A 24,415-nucleotide genomic window follows, 5' to 3' on the forward strand; every position below is an offset into this window, starting at 1 on the left:
ACAGCCATGGGGCCCGGAGCAGCTCTCCTCGCCTCCCTGCAGCGGCCGGGCTGCAGCCTGTGACCTTCCCTGCCCCTGGCGCGGCGGGGGAGCTGGATTCCTGCAGGGATTTCCTGGGGAATGTGGAAAGGTGGGTGGTGGACCGGGGCTGGGACTGCATTGTGTGCGCCTCTCCCTCCCCCCCGACTGCGCTGTGTGCCTGCTTCTCCAGCCTGTCCTAGTGCTGCCCTCTAGCCAGGGGAGGAGCTGCTGGGGGGCATGCGCTCAGCTCCCAGGGTTTGGTTCAGCCTTGAAATGGAGAATTTGTCTGAAACTGATCAGCGCTGGTCAATTTCAGACAGCTCCGCAGGGCTGCAATAAATCACGCTGGAAAATAACATCCCTCTCCACACCCCCATCCATCCATCCATCCATCCACCCACCCACCCACCATCCCTTCCTCCCTCTCCCCTCCTCTCTTCCCCTGAAACAGGCGATCACCTCTGAGCCGCAGCCTTTTCCTTTCAAACCACTCACTCCCGCCCCCCTCCCCCCCAAAAAAGCCGGAGGAGGAGAAGAGACGCTTCCATCTCCCCGCAGCCCTCGCTCGCTTTGCGCTGCAAGCCCCCTCCCCACCTAGGAGCCTGCCGCCTGGAAGCAAAGACCAGCCCCTCCACCCTCCTTCCCCAAGACGGAGAGACACAAATCCAGCGCTAGAAGCAACGGCAAACATCCCCGCTCTCCGGAGCTGCAGATGTGGCGGAGCAGGGAAAGCAGTTCTTTCTTCTTCCAGGCGAGCACCCCATCTGCTTCTGCTCCCGGGGCCCCGCGGAAACTTGTCCTCCTTGCTTCACCAATTTGCAGTCTGCTGTGAAAATCCCGATACGATCCTCCGACACCCCCCTCCATCTCAACCCCCGCAGCAGGCAAGAGACTCACACAAAGCGGCGAGGAGCAGAGGCTTGTCCTCGCCCCCCCCCCCCGTAGAAAAGGTAAGAGAATCCGCGTTACCTTCCGTGCACCGGGCTGTGATATTTCCAACTCTTTGTCGTGCGGTTGGCTTTTTTTTTGGGAGGGGGGGATTGCCGGAATCACTTTCTGTGTAGATTGCAAGAGATTGGTTGCAGATCTCCCCCGGATTTTTTGTTGGGGCCTGGGGTCTTGGGGTTGATATGGTAGAGCTAGTGCAGGGGGGAGCAGGTTGTTAATAACTAGTTTGTATGTTGATTCAGTAGATGCCACTCACCTTGTGCTGTTGTGAGACCTCCTATTCCCCCCGCCTTTATTTTAGATATAAAGCAGAAAACGTCAGCGTTAAAGTGTCCCGTCCCCCCCCGACATTTTTGGAAACAGCCATCAGTTGCAGCAGGCTGTCTTTATCCGGGGAGGGGGGTATTCTGGATTGCAGGAGGAAGTTGTGTGTTATGGACATACATTAGGTAGAAGTAAAGGCTTTGTACTAAAGGCAGGTTTCAAAGGAACACCCCTCCCCCCACACACAACTACCAATAAACAAGTAACCTCCCCCTCACCCCCATTTCAATCTGGGTCTGGGTGCCCAGGGCTGCTGAGATTGGCGAGGGAGTCACCCTCCAGTGAACCTGCCCCTCTCTCTTCCTCTTGGAAGCAGAAAGGACATTTCTTTCTCTGCCTCTGCCAAGCACGTCAAGCTCCCTGGGAGAAAATGCAGGACAGTGTGAATAAAATGGTGCTAACCAGAGGTTCCAGCCGGCCAGGGCACTTAGCTACATGACTCTCCAGACACCACTGGAAGGGAAAATAGCTATTGCAAAGAGAAGAGGGGCTCCCAGGTCCTTGCAGGGGCAGTCCGGGTTTGGGTGTCAAGAACTCGAGTCCTCAGCTGGACTGGTTTTGAGCCCTGCAGTTTTCTTATGTCTTGCTAGAGCACTGCCAACGTGCAGGGTGCTGCCCAGCGAGAGTGGACCAGACCCCCGCGCTGCAGTGCTTACAGTCAAATTAGGCCTGAATTTCACTTTGTTGGCTCTGGCAGTGAGTTTCTGGTGCCCGTGAGGGACCCTGTTCTGGAGAGGAAAATGAACGGGAAGCTGGGCTGGCACCGTCTGCCTGGCACCTGCTGGCACAGCAGGAATTCCCAGTGCACTTTGGGTTGAGGAGTGGAGGCTGCAGTGAACTGGCTCTGTCCCTCCAGCAGGTCCCTTTGGCGATGCACGCGTGTGTGAGAGCACGGTGGCGTGGCTAACTCTGGTGGCTCGTGCTTGTATGTTTTGCCCCTTCCAAGGAGAGATGGCATCCAAGGCTGCTGGGCTGCAAGTCCCTTGCTGTAGCACCGGCAGCTAGAGCACAGTGCCAAAGCAGGCTGGTGGGTTTGCGCAGCCATGTGTGATCTCTAGTGGCATGTCCAGCTCCGTGGTGCGGTTTGGGAATTCACACGCTGGCACCTCAGGAGGTGCAAGTGCCTAGATCCCATGGCCATGGATGTGTTGGAATATTGGAGCCCATCTCTGACTGGCCATGTGGTATACAGTGATCTCAGGCTGTGCACTTCTTTAGTCTCTCAAGCTAAGCAGGGTCTGCCTTGGTGACCATTGGGATGGGAGACATGGAAGAGAGGGACGAGAAGAAGTGGGCTATGATGTTGATTAGGGGACACTCTTCCCTTTGAGCCAATATGGTGGGCCCAATGCCCCATCTTGGTGCTAGGGGGCACTATGTTGCCATCTGCTGGTCTTTCTGTGCCTGCTTGTTGTCACGGCATGCTGTGGTGCTGTACACCACAGAAGGGGCATCCTGGACAAATCCCACCTGGGGTAACTAAACCTCCCCTGGTGGTTTCATCTGGGTACGATATTCTCTCCCATTCCCTGAATTAAACTGGAGTGTTGTTGTGCCCTGTTAAATGCCTCTCGAGAGGTGGTAGCATTTCAGTGGTGGGTGATGTGTGTTTGGAGCCTTAGGGATGCAGCAGAAATGAGCGACTCCCTCTGCAAGACTTACTTGAGACTTGCTCTTCAAGCCAGGCTGAAATCCTTCTCCCAACACCTCAGTGCTGGACTGAGCACAAGGATGCAGCAGAGGACAGCTGACATTTCTGTAACATTGTTGTGGTCAGGTCACGCTTTGACTGTGAGCCTTTGGGAAATCTCACGCTGGCACTAAAAACTCATAGTCCCCAGACCTCGAAGGTCACCCCCCAACTCCCCGCCCCTGTGCCCAGCACCGCCCAGGAAAAAGATGTTGAGAATCAATGGCAACAGTTTCTAACGGTGGTGGGGGGAAAGGGAAGGGAGCTGGCCCAGGTATTGGGACGGCGATGAGGCAGCCGGGCTAGGGCTGGGGATGGCTGTGCAGTGGGAGTCAAGGAGGCAGCAGAGAGCCCGTGGCTCAGCCAGTGCCCCTCCCCACACTGCCCCATACAGCTCTGCTCCTTGTCTGCCCAGCCCGGTGCCCCTCTGCACAGCCCGGATTTCTCCGCTCCAGCCCCCTATCCCATTCAGCTTCTAACATGGACGGATGTTGCCACCAAGTAACACCAACGGGTAACTTCCTACGATGAGAAATATGGATTTTTACAAAATTGTAGGGGATCCCCTCCCCCCAGCCTTTGCTCACTGACAGCGGTGGTTGCTGAAGTGGGAAGGTGATTTAGGGACCTGGATACTCGTCCCAGCTCAGCTCTCAGCCCTTGGGCAGGTCACCTCGTCTGTGTGCCTCATTTCCCATGGTAGCTCGGAGCCTGGCCACCCAAACACAGCACGCTGCCTTCCAGCACCAACCCACACCCAGCCACAGCACGGCCAGGGCCTCGCCAGCACGCTCACCCGTAAAGCCCGAACCATGGGCAGGCTCAGCACTGTGCCTTTGTCTGTGGAGAACATGCGTTCCTCAGGCTGGGGGTGCGATGAGGGGAGTAGGAGGCTGTACTGGGTGCTGGAGCTGAAAGAGGGTCTGTGGTGCAGCTGGTCGGGTGTGAGTGTGTTTGCCTAGCATGGCATTTGGGTGGCCAGGCAGGGAGAGGAGGGTGACATGGGTGTTTGGGTGGCTGGGTTGGGGAGAGGAGGCTGATGGGGGCATTTGGGTGGCCAGGTGGGGGAGGGGAGCTTGGCGGGGCCATTTGGGTGGAGGGGAGGCTGGCACAGGCGTTTGCATGGGAGGCAGGTGAATCACCAGAGGTCCCTACCCCCTGCCTCAGGACCTGCCCTCCTTCTCCGCCAGAGCTCTCCCTCCCTGCGGCTACCAGCCCCGCCCCCAGCCCTTGGAGCACCGGGCAGGCAGTGCGGCCCCCCCTGCCCCGCAAGCGCTCTAGTACAGGGCAGGCAGGCAGTGCATGGCCCCTCCCCCAGACTTCCAAGCACAGGGGGGATGGGCGGTGTGCACCCCCCAGCTCCTGCAGTCTCCAAGCACAGGGTGGACGGGTGGGCGGCACATGGCCCCCCCAAACACAGGGTGCGCAGCCCCAATGCCTCCAGCCCACCCCCCCAGCGCAGGGCATCCCCAGCCACCCCACGTCCTGGCCACCCTATCCCTAGCCCCAACCCGCTGCTTCCCTGAAGAGGAACAACCTGCCTGGGCTGGGGCCATTGAGGCTAAGCAGGGAAGGGCAAGCAGGGCTTTGGAGAGGAGCGTGGGTGGGGTCACGCCAGGCTGTTTGGCGAAGCACAGCCTCCCCCAGCCTATGTGATGTGACACACATGGGCATTTGGGTGGCTGGGTGGGGAAGGGGAGGTTGACATGGTCCGTGAACGTTGGCTTTCCCTGGCGATGTCCTGACTGTTCCATGATTGCGTTGCTAGGAAATGCGCTGTAGCAACCTGAACTGCAGGATCATGAGACCCCGCAATGGGGGAGCCGCGTGATGTGAGCAAGGGACCCCCTGACGGGGTTTGACGGGCATGAGGGCAGGCCAGGAGCTGTGTCAGGCCAGCCCCACTGAGTGCTGACAGGCTTGGTATGTGCCCCACATCTGCATTGGGATTCTTGTCTCCCTCCATCAACAGGGCCCTGAGTTAGCAGGAGTCCAACTGAACAGAGCCCAGGCAGAGAGAGAAATCAGCAGTAGGAAGTGCTTGTAACAGGGACCTGCAATCGCTTGTAACAGGACAACCTGCAATTGTCCCTAGAATGATCACACAGGTGTATTGGCCATGCAGGGCCGCAGGCAAGTGTAATTTGGAGGGCGGGGGCAGAGGCCTCCATATCTGAGGAGGAAAAGGAGGAGACCTTTCTCTGGTAGATGGATTTGAGGAAGCTGGTGGTTCTCTGACTCGGCTCAGCAGCTTGGGGCATTAGAACAAGTGCTGGTGGAGCTGGGATGGGTGGCAGGGGCAGGTGTGGAAGGCAGAGGGGCAGGATCTAGCGCCACGACGGGCATGGGGTGGGATGTCTGGGGCTGATCTCCAGGTGTTGCACGTTGAGAAATGTAGGCTAATAAATCTCCCTCCCCCAGGGGTCTGATATTCAACTTCTCCCTCACGCTGGGGTCCTCCAGCTTTGGCACCCAGAACTTGGGAGGTGACTGAGTTGGGCCCCAGAGCTTGAACCCTGCCCGCGCTGGAATTGCTAGCGTGCATTGCCTTTGAGAGCCCCCCTCCCCTGCAGAGCCTCTGTCAAGAGCAGGGCCCTACACTGCCTGGCTGAGGAGAAGGAGCCGTGCTATGATTTGTTACCACTCCTAGTCCCGTGGCCTGAGGGTGCCAAGTGGCAGTTTGCCCACTGCCATGGTTCAACCCTTGCCTGGTTTGCTTTGCTGCCCATGTACTGCAGCATGCTGAGCCCCTTCTCCGGCGGGTGACCTGCCCCCCTGAGCCTGAGCTGGACCTGCCCACCTTAGAGTCCCTAACCCCTGTGCTGCAGTGAGAACAGCCCTGATCCTGCCCTCAGGCTGCCCCACTTGTGAACTTGGCCCTGTCTGCAGCAGGTTCTCCCTCCTTGCATCTTTCCACCTCCATTCTTCGCGCTCAGGGGAGCCAAAGCTCTCTGCATTTGGCTCCCTTCCCAGGGGAAGAGCCACTGGGAAACAAACAGATGGAGCAGAGTGGGCTCTGTGAGCTCTCTGGCCCCGTCCCTGCCCCAGGCTCCCTTCTACCCCCAGCTCAAGGGAGCCCCCTTGCTCACCTACCCCAGGCGCAGGCTCTCTATCCCAAGGCCCCGAGGCAGAGCCTCCCCGCACATCCTGGCTTTCTTGTATCCCCAGGTGCCCACCTTGCAGAGCCCAGGGAGACCCCAGCCTGTCCCATGACTGCAGGCCCATCTGGGGAGCCATGTGATGTGACTCAGCTGCGCGTGCGCTTTGCCACTCCTGGAACTGCCCGGAACTGTGCATTCATTCCCGGCAGGGGGGGCAGTAACTGGCTGGCAGAGCCTTTCCCATACTGAAGCACAGGAGCGTCTGCCTCAGCGCTGGACCTCTCCTCCGGCCCTCCCACGGTGCTTTGGGGGGGAGAGAGGGCTGCCTGCAGAAGGCCTAGCCCCTGGCATTTCCCAGGGCAGGGAGCTATCAGACAGACTGCTGCCCTCGCGAGGCCTCGGCAGACAGCCCCGGTGCCAAGGAGGCTGCGAGCTGCTAAAAGGCTCTCTTGTTTGAAAGGCTTATTTTGCAGCTCAGGGCTGTGTCCTGCTCAGCAGCCAAGATGAGCCAATCTGGCTACTGCGTGCCGGGGCTGGGGCCATAGGGAGCAGCCACCCGGCCTCCCGATCAGACCACCGGCTGCCAGCCTAATGCCCGCACGGCCCCCTGGGTAGGACACCCTGGTGGCTGAGGAGAGAAGGGCTCCCACTCTTCCCTCTGCGCAGGGCCCGTCTTGGGTTAGGAAGGGAAGAGGGGTCTGCAAGGCGTGTCCTGGAGGGGGAGGGTCTAAGGGGCATCAGAGGAGGTGACAGTCCTAGCGAGGGACCCATATAGCGCAGGAGTATTCACAGTAACCCACTGGATGGCAGTAGTGCCCATTGTGCCGGGCACTGCCCAGTTAGAGACCGACCCTGCCCACCGAGCCAGTCAGACAGAGGAAGGGTTCTCACCCCACTGGCCAGGTGGGGAATTGAAGCCTGCTGAGACGAAGGGAGTCTCAGAGTTGCTCAGAGTCCCCCAGGGAGCCTGTAGCACAGCTGGGAACGGGACGCAGCTCTCCTGGGTTGCCGTCCAGCCATCCTCCCTCTGTACGTGCCAGGGACACTCTGCCCTTGGTCTGGCCGCTGCAGGAGCCCCAGCTCCAGCCAGCCTGCAGGTGCTGGGTGCACGCACTGGGAGCCAGGCCACCCCGGCGGCTGGCATCACTCTGAACAGCCTGGGTATGTGACGGGGACATTCACCGGCAGCATTCAGATGCTTCCTTTCCCAGCACCGGCAAGATTCTCCCCAGTGTACTGGAAACACCCTGTACCTCCTGTTGCAGCCTCTCCCCTCCCCCCAGCCACCCTGGAGAGGGTCTGGCCCATCCGTGGGCCAGCCAGGGCTGTTCTAACAGCATTGCAGGAGGGGGTGAGACTCAACAATGTCTGGCAACCCCTGATGAAACTCCTGTGGACACATGAGGAAAAGGAGGAGCAGGACACTGTCAGGTTCAATAGCCGGCCATGCCACACTAACAGGCCCGCATTTGCTTTTTCCGAGATGGTCAGGGAGGCAACCCCATGCTCTGAGTGTCCCTAAACCTTCCATTGCCAGAATCTGGGAGTGGACGACAGGGGATGGATCACTCGATAATTGCCCTGTTTTGTTCACTCCCTCAGAAGCATCTGGCACCAGCCACTGTCAGAAGACAGGATACTTGGCTGGATGGACCATTGGTCTGACCCTGTAGGCCGTTCTTACCTTCTTGTGGTCAACCCTCTCCCTTGGTCGTAATTCTCCTGCTCCCCTGTCACCCAGTCTTCCCAGGAAAGCCGAGGGGATGGGGCCTGACTTTCTAATGGAAAAAACAAACAGCAACCCAACTGACCCTTCCAGGCTGCTGCTCCCCAACAAAAAGACTGGTCTGGACCCATCCCGCTTTAGGGCAGCTGCTAGAAGTACTATCTGGCTGAGCCACGCTGCCTCCTTGTCTGGGCAGCGTATTTCACAGCATTCGTGTGGCCTCGTTGCCCCTCTCACCTCTACAGGGCCGCCCATTCAGGCCTCCAGCCCTCACTTTTCTCACGGCAGGATCCTATGAACTCCAGACCAAGCCCAAAGCTGCAGACCCTTGGGACTCTCCATAATCCCCTCCATGGGTCTGAGTTCAGTGCAGCACCTGCTGTCCCGTTCTGCCAGGGCAGGGACAGCCAATGCCCAGCCAGAGCTCCTAAGGCAAAGTACTGTTTCCTCAGAACGAAAGTGTCTAAAACACAGGAGCCCTCTGAGCAGCATCTGGGCGGGCCTGGCTGGTCTCCTGCAGGGCTGTTTCTGGTCCCAGTCTCCTGCCTCTCCATGAGTCACCCTCTCCCCAGGCCAGGCTGTTCTACTGCTCAGGGCCCTTTGTCTGCTGAACCAGGTCAAACCAGGCCGGGGGCTGTTTCCAGGGGCGGAGGAGCTGCTTCAGCTGTTACCTGCTTTGTTCCACTCCTGGGGCTTTGCATTAATTACACCCCTCACACATACACCCCCACATACACACGGTGCTGCCTGCAGGAAGCCTCCATTTAGCCAGGAATACAATCTCTGCCAGCCCAGCAGTCCATGGACAGTGTTAACACAACTGGCCTTGAATGTTCCATGTGTCCATCGCAGGTGCCGGCCCTGCAGGGGTCCCGCAGCTCCCCCACCCCATCAGAGAAGCAGGGGAAAGCACTGGGGTAAAGGGTTCCATTCCTATCCCTTTCCCCACATCCCTTTTCCCTCCCGGAGCAGCCTGCATGTGAGAACGCTGCATTCCCCGGCCACCCTCATCTTCCCCTGAACTCCCTCAGCTCCCGCCTGCGTGGGCTCCCTGGACCAGGCTGATGTGTCACCATGAGACAAGGGGCACAGTGCAGCCAGGCTGGGGCATGGCGAGATCGCCTGGGTTACCCAGTGTCCAGCTGATTTCCAGGAGTGCAACCCCCTCCCCAACAGAGCCTGCAGGCTCTGTCCCCAGCACTGAAGGAGGGCTGGCACGTGGAGCTGGTGTATCCCACGCCTGGTGCCAGATCCTGCCTCCCATTTCTGCGTCCACCTCCCCTCCCCACTCCCAGTCCATTCCCCATCCCAATGCCCTGCCTGGCCAGCCCCGCAGGGCTGTGCAGCAGGTGCCCGGCCCTAGCTGGTGGGTTCAATCCAGCCTGGAGCAGATGGGCTTATGGCTCCAGGAGCATCTCTCAGTACTCAGGCACTAGGGGCCCGGGTCTCCTCTCTCACAGGGGTCCATAGAACGGGCATGGTTTCGATCCTCGTCTCCAGAGGGGTGGTGGCTGGGCTCCCCTTTGCTGCTGCCCGGGCTACTGGCTTGACCGGAGCGTCACCCATCCAACCTCATCCATGCTGACCTTGCTGTTAGCCTGCCCATGGGCCATTGCAAGTGCTGCCAGGCAGCTGGGGCATTTCAGGCCCCATCACTCTGCTTGTGTGTGTTTGTGTGGGCAGAGGCTGCTCCAGTGGGGCGCAGGGTCGGCCCTGGTCTGTGCCCCACTCTCTCCCCTGTATACATGACAAAGTTGGTTCTTTTTCCAGCCAGCTGCTTTGGAGGGAGCCTTAATTCCCTCCCCACTTGCCTGACGGGGCCGTGGGGTGATTTCTTCCTGCCTCTGCCCTGGAGCATGAGGGTGGATTGAACCCTGCTAGGGCTCAGAAGTGCCTGCAGAGGCTCCCTGGGAATGGCCTGCCCCTCCCGCTCCAAGCTCTGGCACGGCAGCGCATATGAGGACAGTCCCTGTGTCTTTTGGCCCTTCCCTGTTTCTCTCCCTTGCTATTTCTGGCTGGCTTCACAACGCAGCTGTGGCTCCACAGACAGCTTGGGGCCGGCCAGCTCCCCGTTGGCAGGAGCCCAGGTGAAGCGTTCAGGATGCTGCTGGCTCATTCTGGGGACGGGGGGGGCAGGGCTGGACGTGCTCCATCTCTCTTGGGATATCTGAGAGAATCACGCCTGTGGAGCTGGCAGACGCTCAGCTGTGGGGCAGCCATGTTTGACCTTGAGCTGAGGGCATAGATGCTGCCCCCCACCGTGGGTGCCAATGGCTCCCCCCCACCATGCACCCGGCCCCTGAGCCCATGGCCAGGCACTGACTAACCTCCACCCCCACCAGGCCATTGCCTGACGGGATCCAGCTGTGCCCTGGGTCTGCAGCAGCTACTGACAGCACTTCAGGGCTGATGCCGCCCCCCCACCCCCCACCAGGCAAATTTATCTCCCCTGAGCGCAGACGGGTTTGGGGGCAGCTTGGTCTGCTGCTCGTACCCCCCATATGAGCGGGCCGGGGGGCTGGCTGTCCTCTGCCTGGTGCTTGCGAGTGAGTTGCCCGCGAGCGAGGGGCGAGGCTGGGGAGAGTGTGGCCTGGAGAGGTCCCAGGCGATGGAGCCAGCACGCAGGAGCATGTGTGTGTGCGGGGGGGGGGGGCAGTGGAGATCCAGGCAGCTGGTAGGGAAAGTGAGGCAGGCGCAGTGCTAGTGACGAGGCAGACAGGGTGGGAAGAGAGCCAACCTGAGCTTGTCTCTAACAATGGTATGCCCCCGCTGCAGGTGGGGGGTTCCTACCACGCTGGTAGCTCGCTGGGGGGCAGGAAGGCAGCACTGACCATCCCCTCACCAGGGCAGGTGGCAGCCACTCTTGCTGGCAATCCGGCAGAGACGCCGGGGCCCAGTTTGTATCGCTCTGTCTTTAGCTCCTGCAAGAGATGGGCCCACGGCCTGTGCCTGCTGTAGCTGCGGGCCAGAGAGGGGGGAAGGTGCAATCGGCTGGGGTTTGTGGCAAAGCACCCCGTGATGCGCCCGCACTGATTCTGTGGGTCAGTGGGAGCCTGACACGAAGCTGGGGGGGAGGGGGAGGTCATAGGGGAAGCACTGGTTTTAACCCACGGGGGGCCTGCCTGCGTACAATCCCTGCGGAGGAGGCACCAGGCCGTCCCGCGAGGGGCAGGATGGCAGGAGATGGCTGTAGCCTCCCAGACTGGTGATTGGGATCTGCCTAGCAAAGGCTCCTGCCCTATGGCCCTGTGGGCTACCACACCCTGGCCCCCTGGGCTGCTGGACAGAAGTGAGTGGGTATGAAGGTGGCAGGGCACGGCCAGGCCCAGGAGAAGGCCAGTGGGGGTGGAATTGCTCCCCAATCCCCTCTTTTGCACCTGCATTTCAGAGTAGGGCGTGGGGCCAGCGACTGCCTGACAGCCTGCACTGGCTGGCACATTCTGGTAGCTCCCCCAATGCACTTTAAGGGGTTTCCCAAGGGTCCAGGGTGACTCCCTAGCACCTGCTCATGGAGCTGGGCCTACCAGGGGAACCTGCCAGCTGCTGGCACCACAGGTGCTCTGCTCCGGGTTCCACAAGCCCCGCTCTTTCCCAGGGCAGGCCAGCAACCTACACAGCTCACCCGAGTGCCCCTCCCTTGGCTCCTGGATGTGCACGCCTGCCCGCTGCACCCCACTTCTCCACTTTCCCCTCAGTTCACCATGCACCTGAGCTCAGTGGAGATGGAAGGTTGATTTAACAGAGCCCAAGATAAAAGGTCAAATGAAAGCAAGTGCACAGACTGTGGGCCAGGTTCCAGGGCAAAGAAAAACATCGGCCATAATGCAGCCTGTGCTTGCTACCAGGTGACTTTCCTGGCTAAGTCACGCCTTGCAGCGCCTGTCCAGTCCAGAGAGCCTGGATCCCCCTTCGTGAGCCCCCACACAGGCAAAGCAGCTCCTCCCGTCCCAGATAGCAGCTTGGGCGAGTTCTGCTGCCTTTATGCAGTCCTAGGCCATCGGTTTTTAGTCCCCCACAGAGAATCCTATGGAGGTTGGTTCGTCTTTGGGGAGGCTCAGGGTTCCACCCTGTCGTTTTCAGCGTTGATGGGCTCAGGCCTGCGACCTGCCTCCCCCAGGCAATGAGCTCACTAACACCATTTTGCAACACAAGATCCCCCGTGTGACATCTCCTTGGTCATTCCCTGATCGTCAGCTGGGCAGAGACCTCCCCCGTGCCCACGTCAGTGTATATGGAGGGGCTGGTCGGGCACATCATTGGCCAGTGCCAGCTCTTAGAGGAAGGATTAACGCCTGTCCTGCATCATGGGGTGCAGTCCTGGAGGAGGCAGCATTACCTAGAAGTCAGAGCACGGGGGAAAGCGGGACCTCGATTCTAATCCCATCTTTGGTGCTGACTTGGGCAGGTCGCTGCGTTGTCTAGGGCCAGGGTACCCTGCTTGTCCCAGGGTCGGGGGGCTCAGTTGGACAGGGCGTGGAGATTTCTGCCCGAAAGGCACTCTGCCGTGGCTACGCTCTGCCCTGCCCCTGCGCTGGGTGTTGACTGGCCCAGAGGGATGTTTGCAGATGGGTGGGAACGCGCGGGAATGTGGCAGGGACTTGGGCAGCTGACTTGTGACAGGCATGTGCTCGGGTGATGGTGACTTAGCCTGGGCGTTACCTCCTGGCTTGTTGATTGTGCAAAGGCCTGGGAGAGGGGCACTCAGAAGGGGCTGGAGGGAAGGACAGTGGGCACTGGTTCTGCAGATACAAGCTGGCAGCCCTGACATCCTGGCTGCTGGCTGGCTCAGGGGAGGGAGGGGGGCTGGGAAGCCCAGGAGCCATGCACTAGAGAAGAGAGGAAGGCAGACAGCAGGGGAGTGGCTGGGGGAGCCCCCGGGAAACTCCCCACAGCTGTCCCGCCTTTGAAGGGGTTACGAGGGTCTCTCCTCCTGCACAATGCCCAGCCTCCCCAGGGCTGGCAAGTGGTCTCAGCTCTCCTGGCCTCCGCACCTTTGGGAACACTCTAGGCACTGCTGCCCATCCGTGCGTGTCAGGACTGGTGCCCAAAGTGCGGGTAGCTGGGTCCCAGGCTATCCCTCCCTCGACAGAGCCAGCCGGCCTGGGGGAAGCTGCTGCCAGTTTCGCTTGGCTCCCATTCGGTGTTCGTGGAGTCATAGCTGGGCCGTGTGGTGAGGTCAGGCTGGGCTGCAAAGAGAGACTCTCATTCCATGTCATCTCCTGCAGCCCCCCTCTGTTCCCAGCCAGAATGCCCTGCAGAGAGGGGTGCTTGCTGCCCGGCGTGCTCCTGCCAGGTGGCATGGAGGGAACCGGCCAGCAAAGCAGTCCTCAGTGCACTAGGAACCTGGTGATAACATCTGTCTTAATAGCCCGGTAAAACCAGAACTCCTGCTCATCTCCCACGTGGCCAAGAGCAAGCAGTGCTGTGTAGCCCTTTGACTCCCCCTGGCCCCGCAGCTTGGGCAGCAGGGGAAGGCAATCGACATGCTGGGGTTGTTCTCGCCCTCTGGGCAAAGTGGCAGCGCTTTGTAGGACCCAGGAGCAGGCAGGACCCTGCCTTTACACCCCAGCTGTACACCATCGCCTTCTAGTGCCACACGGGGGCTTCTGCACAGCACTGGTTCCTGCGGAGAGCCTGCCTGCTGGCCCTGCTGCCCTTGGGTTTGCCCTGATGAATTGTACCCCAGTACTGGGCAGTCCCGCCTGACGGGGCGATCTGATGAGCTCCCAGTCCCTGGGGGCTGGAGCACAGGGAGCCCCTCCAAGTCCCAGCGTGGGCACTCCAAACCACAGGCCGTTTCTGAAAACGGTGCCCACGAGGCTAGCGATCTCTGGCCCCGATGCTCTGAGTCGTGGCCCGGAGGGATTCCTGGCTCATGTGCGTGCGATTCCTTCCTGCCACAGCCCCCGCTCAATCTCCTTTGTTTCCTGGGGCGTGGCCTGTACCCGCAGAGGAGCTCTCTTGTCAGGGGAGACGACTGGGACCCACACAGAGTCCTGTGCTGTGTGTGTGTGGGCAGGGTCCGATACTGCTCTCGGTGCCCTGTATGACAACTCTATGTGGCTACAGCTGGCCTGCACCTAGGCCCATGTAATGGACACACCCGGCTTGGGTCAAACCTGGAAACCAAGGCACTGCCGGCCTGGAGTGCCCAGAGAGCCACTTTTTGCAAGAGCTGGGATGTTAGCCAGGGAGTGCTGGCTCCTTAGCTTCCGTCACTGCCTGCCCTGGGGTGGAGAGTTGCTGTCTGCTGTTAAAATAGCTGCCCTATCCCAGTCCAGAGGTGGCTGCATTTCAATGGGGGCCGAATTGATTTCTGTACAATCCTGATTTTTCCCCCCAGTGCTTCGGGGAAGACCCCAAAGTGGCAGCTGAGCAGGATTTGGGTCATTGAAGGTGCTGCCAGGCTGCAGACACTGATGTCTTCCCTCCCCATCCCGTGTTGCCCTCAAAGCCTGCGATCCCCGGCCTTTGTAGACCACATTATGGGCTCACAGGGCAAAGCAGGCATGCAGCTGAGCAGCGGACTGAGCTTGCCAGGGTGCAGGCTCCTGTGGGTGGGTTTGGGTCAGGGAGGATTCAGCGGCCGAGGCTCTCGGATGGAAGAGTGTTGATTTCCGGGGCAGCCCTGGCGGGTGACACCAACTTGCTGGGGGGAGCGAGATGCCCATGTTTGGCATGGAAATGCCCGGCCCTCCTCCTCCACAGCCACTGGCGCATTCCCCTTGAGTAGTGCTGTGATTTCCTGGGGATCACGGTAACTTCCGTATGCTCCCTTATCTTGGGAGGACCCCTGGAGAGAATCAGTCTGTAGGGCCTTTGGAGAGCCTACCAACTAAGGGCAGTGCTAGGCTTCATTGCCAACTGCATGGAGGCTGTTGGGTGGCCCAGCTCTCCTGACCCGGATTGGAACCAGCAGCCTCAGTTCCCGAGGGCTGGGCCATCCAGCACCCAGCATTGGCATTTCAAAGCAGCCAGATGCAGGGTACAAATGGCTCAGGGGAGGGGCCAGGATATGTGGGGGAAGGGACATCTCTCTCCCAGGTGAGTGAGCCACTTTAGCACCTGGACTGCCCTGCCTCTGCCACCTGCCCTGTGCCCATGGGCTTGGCACGGCCAGACCAGCTTGTGCCATTGCCCCATTTTTACATGCCTGGCTCCCCCTTTGTTATATCTGTCTGAAGGAGGGGTGGGATCTCAGGATGCTTGGATCCAAAGCTACCTCTGAACCACAAGTAAAGTGAGTCTGGTCTCACATCACAAAACCCTGCACAATTTCCCACTTTGTTCAGGAGAGTGCCAGGTTAATGGTCACCCACAGACCTGGAGGGCAGGACATGAACAGCTGGGCATGGTGCGGGTCTGGACTGGTGGGGAGCCCAGGGGTGGGGTAGCAGGGGGCTGCGGATCAGGAGTGGGGGCGTCGGCAGGGCTGTGGAGAGCCCAGGGCTGGACTAGTTGGGGACTGTGGGTCAGGAGTGGGGGGTGTCAGCGGGGCTGTCAGGAGCCCAGGGCTGGGTGAGCAGGGGGCTGCGGGTCAGGCGTGGGGGGCGAAAGTGGGGCTGTGGGGAGCCAAGGGCTGGGTGAGCAGGGGGCTGTGGGTCAGGCGTGGGGGGCGTCGGCGGGGCTGTGGGGAGTCCAGGGCTGGGCGAGCAGGGGGCTGCGGGTCAGGAGTGGGGGGCATCGGCAACACCTAGCCACGCTCTGCCCCGTGCCATGCTCTGGGTCCCCCAGCCTGCCCCTGCTGCGGTGGGCATAGCAGGCTGTGATGTCTGGGGGGCAAGGCGGGGCGGCTCTTGCTGTTCCGGTTCCTCTGGATTCGAGGAAGGTTTGTTCCCAGGAATTTTGTGCTTCGGGGCCAGTTTGGTTTGGCAGCTGCTCGCTCGCTCGGGAGTAGTTTCTTCCGCGGTTCGAAGCCCTTTCCCAGCCAGCGGGCCCCACCCAGGCTGGCTCCCAGTAGCAGCCCAGGAATCTAGGATGAGGCCAGCCAGCTGGGGAGAACGGGTGGGGGAAGGCCCTCGGCTCCCCCTCCCCCTTGCCCCGCGCCTTGCCCTGGCGCGCAGGCTCTGGGCCCCCGGCCAAACCCCAGCCTTTGCTCAGGCCTCCTGTCAGCCTGCCCCTGCCGGGTGGAGCTGGGGCCCCAGTGGGATGGGGCGAGAAAGCCGCCAACGCCTGGACTGGGGGGACTGAGTGGAGCAGCTGGGTCAGGCAGGGTGGGGCTGGGACCAGCCCTGGCAGTGACCTGGGTTCTGTTTCCCCCCCTAGCCAGTTGCCCCCTGTCTGCAGGAGCCACCTCCAGGGCATGCCCTGCCCTCCTTCAGCCAGCCTGTGCTGTCAGCAGTGCCCCCTGCTGGCTCTAGGAAGCTGGGGGGGGGCGGCTGCAGGGTGTTAATGCAAAGGAGACAAGGAGCAAAGGAGAGGGACGGCTGCTGGGAGAAGGGAGGGCAGGGGCAGTGGGGAATGGGGAGGAGGACACAGGCAGCGGCGGAGGGGAAAGGAGGGCAGGGGCAGCAGGAAGGTAGGGAGTAGGAAGGCAGGGAAGCGTGGGGCAGAGGACAGGGGAGAGGCAGTGGGGGTGTGTGGAGGGGCAGGGCAGTGGGGGGCAGAGGCGGGTTGGAGGGGCCATGGGAGGAGGGGGAGGGGTACAGGGTAGTGGGTGTCCAGCTCACAGCTGGTCCGTCTGGTCACTGCTGCTGCGTGCACTGAGTTCCTAGCAGCCTTTTGGGTGACTCCCGCCCCAGGGCAACCCCCGTCCCTGGGCCAGCTGCTTCCTGTTCACAGCGGGTTCAAGCCACTTACCCTCGCTGGGATGGGCTCCAGGCTCCAATAGGCCTTGGCTATCCCCACCCCAGTGCCCCCAGCCCCCACTAGCTCCAGGTTAGCACCCAGCGCTGTGCCACCAGAAGGTGATACAGCAGCACTGGGGTGCAGTCCCTCCCCCATTTGATACCCGCTAGGCATGGAGGTGCCCAGCCCTGGGATTCCCTGTGCCATCATCCTGCCTGGCTGGCATGTGGCCCTTGGGAGCCCTTCAGGTATGGGTGCTGGGGGCAGGCTGGGCATTGCCAGTCCTACCCCCGCTGCCTCCCCAGGGCTGGCAGCAGGGTCCAGCCTGTCCTTGGGGCTCAAGCCAGGCTCTAAAAGCAGGCTGCCCTCACGCTACCCTCGCTGTGCCCTGCCCTCACCCTGCCCTCGCTGTGCCCTGCCCTTGCCCTGTCCTTGCCCTGCGCTGCCCTTGCCCTGTCCTGTCCTCGCTGTGCCCTGCCCTCACCCTGCTTTACTCGCGGCACTGGGGCCTAATCCAGGAGCCTCTGAGCATGAGGGAAATGCAGCAAGCGCCCTGGGGACCGTGCCTCTTCTCTTCTCCTGCCTCCTTCAGTTCTCCCCCACCCCATCCCTGCAGTGAGGCAGAATGACAGGCGGGCAGCAGAGGGATCTCACAGAGATGCCCTGTGTGTGTGAGATGAGCGGGCAGACAGATGGACAGGCAGGTGGACGGACAGACCAGCAGGAGGGCAGACGGATAGGCTGTGACAAAATGGGAATATTTTGTAATATTTTGATGAGGCCCGGATTGTGCCTCAGTTTCCCCTATATGTGACATCGTTGCCTTGGGGGTGACAGAAGGCTGATTGCTCTAAGCACAGGTGAAGAGACATAGCATGGGTGTCGCCTTGCTGTCTGGGTCTTGGTCCCCATATCAGTGGAGCCTCTGACAAGACAATGGCAGATCCAGTTGCCTGCAATTGATACCTGGCAAGCAGGGCCCCGTCTCTCCACAGGGGGCCGAGCAGCATTGCCCAGCTCGAGAACAAAGCACTGGGCGGGGTGGGGGAGCTAAGTGCTGGCTGCCTGAGGGAGTCGGGCTTCTCCACCCCCAGCATCTCCTTTGGCTCCCCGTGGGGAAGGAGTTCTGTAGTGCTCTCAGTGGAGCCCCTGGGTGCTGAGTGCTTTTGAAAGTCTGGGCCAAAGAGACTTGCTGGGAGTCCCACAGCAGGTGGTGGGGCAGGGGCATGATCAGCTGAGCCCCCTCCATCCCCCCCCCCCCCGGAATTCACCAGGAGCCCATTCTGCCCATGGGATACCACAGCCCCCCCTCCCTGCCATGGAGGGGCCGTGGGGAGGGCACATGTAAGTGTGCTGGGAATTGGGGGAAGTGAAGGGGGTGTGTGTGGGTGCAGGGGATTGGGGGAGGGGTGTGTGCGCAGGGGAAGGGGAGGGGTGTGTACAGTGGAGAGGGGTGGGGGTGGCTATGTTCAGTGGATGGGGAGAGTAGGGGTTTGTGCAGGGGATGGGGGAGAGGGGGAGGGGTGTGGGCAGGGGAGGGTTTGTTCAGTGGATGGGGAGAGGAGGTGTGTGTGCAGGGGGCTGGAGAGGATAGGGGTGTGTGTGCAAGGGAGGGGGTGGGGGAAGGGGTGTTCAGTGGATGGGGAGGGTAGGTGTGTGCACAGGGGAGAGGGGTGGGGGCAGGGTGTGTTCAGTGGATGGGGAGAGGAGATGTGTGTGCAGGGGGTTGGAGAGGGTGGGGTGTGTGAAGGGGAAGGGGAGGGGGGTGTGTGCAAGGGAGAGGGGTGGGTGAGAGTGTGTTCAGTGGATGGGGAGGGAGGTGTGTGTGCAGGGGAGGAGTGTGCACAGGGGAAGGGGAGTAGGGCAGGGGTGTGTGCAGGGGTTGGGGAGGGGACGGAGTATGCTGGGGAGAGTGGGAGGGGTGTGCGCATGGGGAGGGTGTGGTTAGTGGATGGGGGAAGAGTGTGTGTGTGCAGGGAATGGGGAGGGTGTGTTTAGTGGATGGGGGGAGTGTGTGTGTGTGCAGGGAATGGGGATGGTGTGTACAGGGGAAGGAGAGTGGGGGAGGGAGTATGCAGGGAAGAGGGGGAGGTGTGTGCATAGGGGAGAGGGGTGGGGGGAGGGTTTGTTCAGTGGATGGGGGGAGAGGAGGGGTGTGTGTGCAGGGGATGGGGAGGGGAGGTGGTGTGAGGAGACAGGAGCGTGTCTGGAACACAGGGTATGGGGGGCACTGGCTGGCTGGGGGGCACTAGGGCTGGCTGGTGTGTGTGGCAACAAGCCCCCAGCCCAGCCCCCTGCCCTTATTCTGGCGCCTCCTGCTGGCCCGTGTGCCCAGGTCAGTGCAGTGTGGCTGACTCTGCGGGAGCTGGAAGGACCTGGGAGGAGAGGCCGGGCCAGGCTCCATGGTCCTGCTCAGCCTGCCAGTGCGGGGCTAGTCGGTGCCACCGGGCTTGACCTGCCCTGCTGACGCGTCGCTCAGGGGTTCTGCCTTCCCTGTGAGTTCACCCTGCCCATTGCCAGCCCAGCCAGCTGCCCCCAGTCCTGCCCCACTCCCCATGCAACAGCCCCGGCTCCCTGGGCACAGGCTCCATCACCCCGTCTGGAAGACAGGGGCCGGGGAGGGGAGGGGCTGCGTCTCCCCCTTGCTGCCCCTGCTCAGCCCAGCGCTTGGCCCCCGCCCCTGGCCTGTCCTCACCCCCCACGCAGGGCTGGGAGGTGCTTTGCATTCCAGAGCGTCTGAGCCTGGCCTGGCTGGGTGCCAGCATGGGGGGGGAGCCTGGGCGCGGGGGCAGGGACAGGCCTGCTCGAGCCAGGCAGAGCCAGGGAACAGGTGCCACATGGGCACGGCTCTCAGGGGCTCTGGCCCAGGAAGGGCAGAAGGAGGCTGGTGGGGGGAGAGGACGTGCAGGGGGGAGCTAGGGCTGGCCCCGGCTCCGCGGAAGTCTCTGCTTCCTGCTTGCCAGCCCCGGGCTCGCTGGAAAGGAAAGAGCCCCCCATTCATGCACCAGGCGCTGGGCTGCAGCTGCAGACGCAGGCAGGGTGGGGGGCTGGCGCGGGGCCTGCCGGAGGGTCAGGAGCAGAACGAAAACAAACGTGGCCCACCACCGGGGGACACTGCAGGGAGTGCCTCCCCCACCCCAGTGCCACACTGGCAGGGCCTGGCACAGAGCCCAGGCCTGTCCCTGGGAGCCCCAGCCCCACCCCCAGCAACCCCCCATGGGGGGCAGTGCCCACTGAGACAGAGCCTGGCTTGAGGGAACAGCACAGGGCCTGTGGGGGAGGGGAAGAATTGCTTGAACCTGTAGAAAGTAGGGGAGGCCCTAGGATATTTCTGCCCTTGGGGTCCCTGTGGGTGCAGGATGGAACCCCCTGGGGTGCCATTGCCAGGGGAGGGGGATGGAGCCCCCCCCAGATGTGGTGTCAGGGGTGGGGTATGGAGCCCCTCCGGATGGCAGTGCTGGAGACCCGAAGCTGGCTCTGCTCTGGTCTGGAAGGGCCCGGTGGTGGTCGTGGGGAGCAGTCCCCGGGAAGGGGAGTGCTCTGATGCTGGCACTGGCCCATCCCTCCAGCCCTGCAGTGCGGAGGGGGCTGCAGAGGTTAAGCCTGGCACAGGATGGGGGTCTGTGGAATGTCTTGGAGCAGAGACTGGGGCCCCTGTGGTCCTGGGGGCCCTGTAGGGGGGAGCAGCCAGGCCATGTGGGCCTCAGCCAGGCTGTGCTGAGTGCAGGGCTGGGCTGGGAGCCGGGCATATCACACCTGCTCCCTCCCCTGCCCCTGCTGCCTCTCTGCTGCGCCCAGCCAGTGTCCCTGCCAAGCGCTGCACCACCCCCTGCCCAGCCTGAGCCCTGATATCCCAGCCTGACCCCAGGCTGGCTCCGTGGCCCCTTCCCCATGCCTGACTCAGTCCTGGCAGTCCGGACCTGGCGTGGGTCGTAGGGAGGAGGCGGCGGCGGTAGCGGGCTACCAAGGGAGGGCGCTAGCGAGCCCTGGGCTCTAGGAGGAGCTGGCTGAGATCACAGCTGAGACAAGTGCCTTGTTCTCAGCCAGCTGCAAAACAGACCCTTTTCCAAAGCCAGCATGGGCATCATGTTCTGCATGGCCGGGGTAGGGGGTGGGGGAACGGATGACAGGGCTGGGTGGGAGGTGCCAGGGCTGAGACAGCAGGGGCTCTGGGTTGGGATTGAGGGGCACCGACAGAGCTGGGGTGGGGGGGGGTGTAGCAGGCCTGGTGTGTACACAGCACCCTTCATTGTCCAGTCCCTGCTGGGCGGGGGTGAGCACGCTTTCTGGAGGCGGGCAATGGGGCTGGAAGTAGGTCTGGATGGTTGTGGAGGGGCACTGCAGGGCTGGCCCAGTGGGTGCAGCAGGGATGAACTGAGGCAGCTGAAGAGGCAGTGTTGCTGCAGAGCTGGTGGAGCTGGCTGTGGGCACCTGGGGGCTGGGGCAGGGCCGGGTGTGGGCACTGTGGAGCTAGGGCGGTCCGGGTGTGGGCACTGAGGGGCTGGGTCAGGGCCGGGTGTGGGAACTGTGGGGCTAGGGCAGGGCCGGGTGCGGGCACTGTGGGCACCTGGGGGTTGGGGCAGGGCCGGGTGTGGGCACTGTGGGGCTGGTTGGGCCTGGGTGTGGGCACTGTGGAGCTAGTGCGGTCCGGGTGTGGGCACTGTGGGGCTGGGACTGGGGCAGGGCCAGGCGTGGGCACTGTGTGGCTGGGGCAGGGCCGGGCGTGGGCACTGTGGGACTGGGACAGGGCCAGGTGTGGGCACTGTGGGGCTAGGGCAGGGCCGGGTGCGGGCACTGTGGGGCTGGGGCAGGGCTGGGTGTGGGCACTGTGGGCACCTGGGGGCTGGGGCAGGGCCGGATGTGGGCACTGTGGGGCTGGTTGGGCCTGGGTATGGGCACTGTGGAGCTAGGGCAGTCCGGGTGTGGGCACTTTGGGGTTAGGGCGGTCCGGGTGCAGGCACTGTGGGGCTGGGACTGGGGCAGGGCCGGGCGCGGGCACTGTGGGGCTGGGGCTGGGCCAGGGCCAGGTGCGGGCACTGTGGGGCTGGGGCAGGTCAAGGTGCGGGCACTGTGGGGCTGGGGCAGGTCCAGGTGTGGCCACTGTGGGACTGGGGCAGGGCCGGGCGCGGGCACTGTATGGCTAGGGCAGTCTGGGTGTGGGCACTGGGGGATGGGGCGGGGACAGGGCCGGGTGCGGACACTGTGGGGCTAGGGCGGTCCGGGTGTGGGCACTGTGGGGCTGGGGCTGGGGCAGGGCCAGGTGCAGGCACTGTGTGGCTAGGGCAGTCCGGGTGTGGGCACTGTGGGGCTGGGGCTGGGTCATGGCTGGGTTCAGGCACTGTGGGGCTGGGGCTGGGGCAGGGCCAGGTGTGGGCACTGTGGGGTGGGGGCAGGGCCGGGCGCGGGCACTGTGTGGCTAGGGCAGTCCGGGTGTGGGCACTGAGGGGGTCTGTGGCACATTCCCTGCTGTCCTGCTGTAGGCAGCGCAGGGTGTGGGCCGCTCACTCCCAGAAAGGGGTCTGCAGGGCCGAGCGCATCCCATGCAGAGGGAGGCAAAGTGAGAGGGGGCTGGGCGTCCCGCTCTCGGATCTGCTGGCGTTGGCAGACGTCGGGGCAGTGGCAGGACGAGAAGCCCCTGGGCTGGGTGACGGGCGCCTGCCCGTGATGTCCCTGCTCTCACAGGTGGTGGGCACCAGATGGCTGATGTCCCTCCCCTGCCAAGGAAAAGTACCCGGGACCCTGCCTGAGCGGCCCGAGGCACTCAGCGGAGCCCCTTCCTGCACAGCTCCTGCCTGGGCAGGGCCAGCCGCGGAGCTGCCTGGGGTCTCACTGCAGCACGGACACCTCTGGGATCAGGCTGTGTGGGGTGCTGGGGGCTCTCCGAGCACTGCCTCCTCCTCCTCACTGTCCCCATGGCCAGGTGGCGAAACTGAGTCACAGGGCGGGGGTGACGTGCATGGGCGGGCCAGGGCAGGGTGCCACGGCAGGAAGCAGGCAGGAAATGAGCCAGGCCTTGTGTCCACGGAGGATCCCAGGATGGCAGCACAGGGCCCGCCTGGCCGGACTCACAAGGAACCAGCTAGCAGACGGCTGGCGGCCCTCCAGGTCCCCTCCCCTGCCCCAGGGAGAGGCCCTGGGCAGGGCAGGGCAGTCCAAGGAGGGAGGCCGTGAATGCAGCTGGAGCCTTCCCAGGCTCTGAACTGCGGGAGATAAATATTTACTTCCTTCCTCCCCCTTCCCTGTGCCCAGCGCAGCCAGACAGGGGGCCACAGGCTGGCTGAACGGGGCGGGGGGGAGGGGTGTCCCTGCCCACCGCAGCGGGGCACCCCCAGCCAGGAGCAGGGAGAGCCCAGCAGCCCTTTGGGGGCTGTTGAGGATCAGGGAGGGGGGGCACAGTCTGCTGGCTGGGCTCTGGGCTGAGCCAAAGCTGCCAAGTGGGAAGGGGCGCAGACCCCAGCCAGGCTCTGGGGCACCTAGGCTCGGCGCAAACCTCATGGTGCCCAGCAGGGCCAGCCCGGCCTGAGCTGAGTGGCTCTGGGCTGGTTCTGGCGTGGGCTGGGCTGGCAGGCAGGGGGCAGAATGAGGCTGGCTATGGAGTGGGCGCCTCTCATGCATGGGAGCCTCGTGCTGGGGATGGTGCCCCCCAGGTCTGGGTCTGCCCATCCCCCACCCCTAAACCCCCTGCAACCCTTCAACCTAGCAGTGTACCTGGCCCCATGTTGCCCACACACTCCCTAGTCCTGTGCTGCCCCCCCTCCCACTCCCCAGCACCATGCTGCCCCCCCATTACCTGGTCCTGTGCAGCCCCCCCACCCCTATTCTCTGGCCCCAGGCTGCCTCCCAGGCTGCCCGGCCTCCTGCTGCCCCTCTGCTCTCTGGCCCCCTGATCCCTCCTCCCATACACTCCCCAGCCCTGTGCCCCTCCATACTCCCCAGTCCCATGCTGCCCCCCCATTACCTTGTCCTGTGCAGCCCCTCCCCCCATGATCCCCAGCCCCAGGCTGCCTCCCACATTCCCTGGCCCCAGGCGCCCTCCCCCCTCTGCTCTCTGGCCCCCTGCTGCCCCCCAAGCCTGCCCAGCTGAATCCCCTCCTGGCTCCAGCAGCTTCGGGCTGGTGGTGATGGGGAAGCGCCTGCAGTCCCCTGCTAGCCCAGCTCTGGGCTCCCCACATGGCCGGCACAGGCCTCGTTCAGACTCCCTGGCCTTCCCTGCCGAGAGCCCTAGGCTGAGGGAGTTTGTCCCCCCAGAGCAGGCTGAGCTCCAGGTTTGCAGGCTCCATGACGTGTTGTAATCTCCCCCGGATGGCAGGAGCAGCAAGGCCAAGGGCAGGCTCCTGCCCCAGCTTTCAGAGCTTTGCCTCCCGCAGCATGGCTCCACTGAGGATCTCAAAGCACCTGACAACCCCAGGGGGCTGCGGGTTGGGAGTGAGGGGCATCGGCAGGTTGGATGCTTGCCCAGATCCCCTCCACACTGGGCCTGGCTTTGCCCTGGCATCTGTGGGCACCGCATAGGCCCGAGTAACCACGCCAAGCAGGGGCGAGCATGTGACAGGTGTATGCTGGGCCCCACCCTGGCCTGGGCCCCACCCTGCAGAGCCCTGCGGCTCCTGGCACTGCCCCCTGAGCTGTGGCTGCTGCAGGCAGAGGGGAAACAGCTGCTTGTAATTCCAGACGGGTCACTGCACTGGGGGGCTGCAGCCCGGCTCTGGACCAGCTAAGCCAGTTCTGCCGGCTGCCTCTGGCCCTGTCCTCCCCTCCCCACCTGGCAGGCTGGGCCAGGCAGGCGGTCACTGAACCCAGCCCCTGCCTGATGGCTCT

At 62.8% G+C, this 24,415-nt stretch overlaps 1 protein-coding gene across 2 annotated transcripts in view; it reads left to right on the forward strand.

Annotated features, from left to right (window-relative positions):
- Window positions 1-276: 276 nt before the first annotated feature.
- Window positions 277-24,415, forward strand: part of GLIS2 (GLIS family zinc finger 2) — a 34,127-nt gene continuing 9,988 nt past the window's right edge. Inside the window, exon 1 of one of the 2 annotated variants that reach the window (XM_038420615.2) lies at window positions 277-971. The gene's annotated coding sequence lies outside the window, so the exon portion shown is untranslated. The remainder of the gene's footprint in view (window positions 972-24,415) is intronic. The other variant, XM_038420621.2, reaches the window with a different exon arrangement.

The sequence above is a fragment of the Dermochelys coriacea genome, chromosome 10 (genome assembly GCF_009764565.3).
Source record: "Dermochelys coriacea isolate rDerCor1 chromosome 10, rDerCor1.pri.v4, whole genome shotgun sequence".
In the NCBI taxonomy this organism is placed as follows: domain Eukaryota; kingdom Metazoa; phylum Chordata; order Testudines; family Dermochelyidae; genus Dermochelys; species Dermochelys coriacea.